The sequence below is a fragment of the Pecten maximus genome, chromosome 13 (assembly GCF_902652985.1).
Source record: "Pecten maximus chromosome 13, xPecMax1.1, whole genome shotgun sequence".
Taxonomy (NCBI): Eukaryota; Metazoa; Mollusca; class Bivalvia; order Pectinida; family Pectinidae; genus Pecten; species Pecten maximus.
Genome location: NC_047027.1, coordinates 2947372 through 2953288, shown reverse-complemented (window position 1 = coordinate 2953288; position 5917 = coordinate 2947372). Strand labels below are relative to the sequence as shown.

The window sequence follows — 5917 nt, the reverse complement described above, 5'->3', positions numbered from 1 at the left end:
AGGAATATTTTATAAAGGTGAAAATTAGTCATGATAAAAAGAACTCCCTACAGTTCAACAGCAAGTCATGCATGAGATTAAATTAACTCTAGAGTTCAATAAATCACCAACAAATTATGTTGCGAGCAAAACACTTTAGATTTGAACCACTCTGTAAGAAGTGATCAGAGATAAAACTAATATTCAAGTTCAACATACAGTAAATCATAAGCTATGAAAGATATAAAACATGCAAGTCAACCCCGAACCGTGGGAATAAATCTAATACTAATCAACAAAATATTTAAATCAACAATGAAAAAAAATTATGAAGCACCTTTGAAAGTGATTAATGATATGGTTTTTGTTTAAATTGGTACAACCATCGAGAAAATATGAGTAATTAATAGTAAATATTATCATAAAAGTACAGTTAATAATTGAATGTGAAAAAACATGCATATTTCAAGATTGGCACACATATAACTGAGTATTTCTGAGCACAATTTGTTAGTAAGTTATCAAAAGTTTTCGAGGTAGATCAACAAAACTGACTAATGAATACAAAAATAGTTAACCCTAAAACATTAATAAAAAGCTATACTGATAAAGAAGTATACACATCTTAGTTGAGGTAGATCAACAAAACTGACTAATGAATACAAAAATAGTTAACCCTAAAACATTAATAAAAAGCTATACTGATAAAGAAGTATACACATCTTAGTTAACCCTAAAACATTAATAAAAAACTATAAAAAAGTATACGCATCATATCCATAAACTTGCAAGCCAATAGAAATGACCAGCCAGTCAAAAGAATTGACTAGCCAACCAATCAAAAATAGTTGACCCGTATCAGAAATCTTCACTTAAACAAGCAGTGTTAGATTGGTAGTGCATATTCACCATGGATTTCTTTTACACTTCTATTGTGATTATTCTCATGCTAATGCTTGGCGTTGTAGCCAAAATGTATGAACAATTGAATGTCATCCATGACATTCTCATCGTTAAGTATACAGGTAAAAGAGTACCAAATTCTAATGATTAATTTTAATTCCAAAATATGTAAAGAATCAATTTTTCTTTGCTTCAAATCAAATAACTTTGAATGTAGATTGAAAATCTACACTATATTTCAACAAATTCAGATGAGGTGGGAGGGGAAGAAGAAGAAGAAGAAGAAGAAGAAGAAGAATGGAATTTGGAGGAGATGGATAATCTCCAAATAACAGTGAGAGGTTGGTTCTAATAAAATTGATTAAACCTGATTATATCAAACTGTTAAATGATGTCAAGACCATCACATTAAAATAAATGACACTGGACGAAATATATCAAACAGATATATTTTAAAAGTGTGATACAAAGACCATTTACGTTTCTTTTTAGGATGCCAACGTCTAAGATCACCATTTCAATACTGTAAGTAATGACTCTTCAACAATTATTTTTCAAAACTAAATCTGTAATAACTCTCAATTGTAAATTTAAAATTTTCAACATTTAATTTTAAAACCATAATACTTAAAAAGAATAATACAAATTAAAATTATAATACTCCAAGGAATATTCAATAAGATAAGGAATCTCAAAATTTTGTCTTTACTAGATGTTGAAGATCAGATGAAATGGGCACCTCTGAGGAGGCTCTACCAACCCCTCAAGGATTGAAGACTTTGCCTAAAATTACAAAATATTTGATACAATATTTTTGTTCTGATAAAATCACGAAGATTTTTGCTTCTGTTTCCTGAAGGTAGTACAGTTGAATAAGCTCTCCTCTGAGCATGACCTCCACAATTCGTCCCCTAATTCCACCACTACATGGCCTGAAGATCCTGCAGGAGGGCTGGAGGGGATTCTCTCATTTCCTATCTGTTCCATTTCAATATCACACGGTTCTTGTTCTGAAATTTAATTAAAATTCTTAAAAGGACATTTGTTTTCTTCAACTGCTAATAGTAACTTTGCATTAATTGTATAAAAAAAAATCATCATAATGTGTAAGCTTATATTTTCTTCAAATGATAAAGTTTTTATTGTAAAAATTACCTTAATGTCTCGGTCTGAGGTTATAATGATGCCTCGGTCTGAGGTTATAATGATGCCTCCTCTCTTGATCTCTTTCTGGAGGCATATCATTGATGACTAATATCATATATGCTATAAGGAAATCTGGAAAGGATAAAAATATAGTTACCTTGCTGCCTTCTCCTATGACGTAGGTACCAAGCCACCTGCCCAACCCCAATCATGAGACTTAGAGCAGCTAAAACATAAACAAGAGATCCCAGAGGGATCTTGGCGCCCACCATTGAATGATCTTTGTAGGTTCTATGTCAGATTGATCTTTTCTCTACTTTTCTCTACTTTTCCCTTCGTCTTACTAATTTGTGTAAAATGAGAAACATCCTTCCAGTACTTTTCAAACAAGGGGAACCTATATATAAAATGTATCAATAATGGCTTTCTGTCTAGTTATGCCTATTTTTATTTCGGGATCAGTTGGAAAACAACATGGCCGACAGGCAGTCATCTTGGATTTTGACAATTGAAGTTTGTTATCGCTATCTCCGAGGAAGTATTGAAGTAAAACACACAAAATACTAAAGATTGCAGGTATTGAAGCAATTTGTGTGTTGTATGGCACCTGTTGCTATTACATTAAAATAATTACATATATATTTCTGTAGAATATTATTGACCTTGAAGTGTTTTCTTTGAATTTCAAACTTGCTTGAGATATTATGGACCACTGTGATGAATGATAAGATTACTTCAATGAATGAATCCAATAGAGCACTGACAATCTTTAGTATTGTGTGTGTTTTACAAAATTTCGACAAGAAAATGATGGTCTGTATTGGTTTCAAAGGTAAGAGATTAATAGGAAAAACAACCATGATATTATCATATACACAATACATATTTATTTACCATTGAAATAATGTAATAAAATTATAAATAAAATTAGCAATTAGTGAATGAACAATGATATAATGTGATGTTTCATAGACATATTTAGCATAAGATTGTATGATAGGTGTACAGAACTATACCTATGATGTACATACTTCATGGAAAGTGTATGGGTCATTTTCCCATATAAACACAATATGAATATTATCATCTTGTCTAATGTCACACTGAGCACATATGAGTCAATTTGCATGAAATTGACAATATAGTTTAAGTTGTTTAAAAAAGTTTTATAAATCAGTTAAGTCGTTTTTAATGACACACCAAAAAATATAGAAGGCATGCCATGGAACTAGACCATGCGCACCTGATATGTCATCATGAAATTACTCCATGTTCTTGAGTTATTTGAGCAACATGACATGGAAAGAAAGGGTTTACAGGCATTTACTGCCATGCCAGTGACCCCACTTTCAGATACTTACCTGTTACAATAAATCAACATTAATTTGCTGAGAATCATGAGTTGATGAAGACATCAATCATGTGCTTTTATCACATTCTTGTTTGAAGTCTTACTCCAAATGGCAGAGGTTTATTTGCAAATATTCTAAGTGACTAACTGAGTTAAACAGATATTCAAGAAATCTTTTTATATACACCTACACAATATAAAGCACACAATTTAAGTGAATGGTATGAATAACAGCATACAGCTGAAAAATTTTGGTGTAGTCCAGCTTGAATTAAAATTGAGACCAAATAATGAAAACACATGGTCTTATTGTTCAAATACAACAGCAGTGATATATGAAATATTGCAGCTGTTGTTCATAACATGGTGTAGCACAAATCTTAACTTAAATTTGTGATCTACATGTAGAATAGTAATGTTTGCATTGTACAATTAGAGATGAATTGAAACCGACACGATGACTTGTTTGGTCTTGCAGAACACAACTGGATAAATATTGATCAAGTCCAAGAGTGATTTGATGTGGATTGCGTGTAGTGATGTACCTGTAATGAGAGAAAAGTTTGAATTGGCAAAAATATCAAATGGAACATTTAAATAAATTTGATTAAAACATAAAAAAAACTTAATAAAAAGGGTTGTAACACATATCTAGCATGTGTCTGCAATGTATACATGTTTACTGAAAGCAAGATAATTGCTTGGAAAATAACTTACGTCTTAGAAAACTGTTGTCTGTATCTGGAATCTGTCTACATACTACTGTTGTGTTTTATTTTCATATTGGTTGGTCTGTTCTATTCCTGAAATTGATATGAACTGGAGTATTGAGCAGTAAATAGATAACTACAACGCAAACTTGTAATAACACAAAAATTTCAATAATTGATTGATGATAGAAATACAAAATCAACAATTGGTGAACAAAAGAACATATTGGCATTACCTGATAGTGATTGAGGTCTGTGGCCAGTACAAAGGATCTGATCATTGGTGGTAGTTACATGGAGGAAACGATTGTCCAATACCCCAGTATTTTCAAATGTCTTGTGTAGTTTTGAAGTTTTTGTTTATTTCTTGATATTCATTAGCACTTTGTTGTGGTTCTTTTTTGTTGATCAGTTTCATTATTCATCCGGACTTTGTTGTATCAAATGTCAGTTAATTGATTTTTCCAGTGATACACTTTTGAGGTCCAGTGATACACTTTTCAGGTAAGTCCTTGAATCAAAGTTGTAAACATGCATTTTTTGCAATCCCTCTAATTAAGTATCCGATGCATGACAGGTCATACACATCAAAATCATTTGAAGTAAGTTTTCAAGTTTTAACAAATTTTCTGGCAAATATTTAACAATACATGAGAGCCATTGGTGTGATATAAGCAAGTGACTAACTTAAAGAAAGAACAGTAAGTTGAATGTTCGTATCTGATCACAAATTCATACTAGTTCCATAGAATTCAATATTTGATTGATTTCAAAAACACTAACATTTTACTTGCATATTGGAATGTAATGATTTCTGAAAAAAAAGTACAAGTCAAGTTTGAGTAAAGCAAGTGGCAAAATCTATACAATGCTTAAAAGGTCATCAGATTTTGTACATCAATTAATTTACATATAATATCAGATACAGGAAGCACACAACTAAAAATACATTGATGTAACAATATAAACAAAATGTGCTCTCCCCATAGCTATTTAGCCAGTGGGGGTAGTTTCTAGTATGTGATTAAATATGGTACAAATACCATATTTAAACACACAATCACTACATTAATAATATGTCACATGGGCATGGTTGTTTATCTGTAAATTTGTTTTAAGTTTCTTAAATGCTCATGTCTCAGTTTAGGACATTCTTCAATATCAAAACGGTTTCATAATTTTGATGAGTAGACTGTTTTGTAAATATGAGTTTGTTTTGGTTGATATTGCAATGTCTGTTTCGCTATGTTATGTATTCAAGTAAAATTCTGCTAGTTCAGTAATTGATCTGTATTAGGTTTTTGTTTGGTTTAATATGTATTTAACTTAAATTCTGCTGGTTCAGTAATTGATCTGTATTAGGTTTTTGTTTGGTTTAATATGCATTTAACTTAAATTCTGATAGTTCAGTAATTGATCTGTATTAGGTTTTTGTTTGGTTTAATAAAGAATGAAGTGTAGTAAGGGGCGATAACGGAGTTATCGTTCCTTACGGAACGTAATGTATTACGAGCTAATTCGCCTATTTTGCCGGATATAATAGCGATTTGAGGACAGAAAAATTGGCTCATACAATTCGGTTGATACTTTGAACGATTGTAAAACTCGGCTCGATCTAGGTCTGGATGTATCTGGTATCCCTGTGGGAAATCGTATTTATGAGATATTTTGGGTCAAACATGCCAAAATCGTCATTTTGACCGGTAGCTTCTGTTTAACCGGTCCTTAAAAATCAGCGCTTTAATGAAAAATTCTGAAACTCAAAACATAACAAGAAGAGAGGATTCTAAAGAAAATGGAATCTTTAGTTTTTCTATATCTTTAATAG

The 5917-nt window shown here is 31.4% G+C and overlaps 1 long non-coding RNA gene across 1 annotated transcript; it reads right to left on the bottom strand.

Moving 5' to 3' along the window:
• Window positions 1–2876: 2876 nt before the first annotated feature.
• Window positions 2877–5496, bottom strand: LOC117340227. Its single transcript, XR_004535404.1, has 3 exons — window positions 4326–5496; window positions 4097–4182; window positions 2877–3924 (listed from the first exon to the last, which is right to left on the bottom strand). It is a non-coding gene; the product is annotated as an uncharacterized LOC117340227 (long non-coding RNA).
• Window positions 5497–5917: the final 421 nt, after the last annotated feature.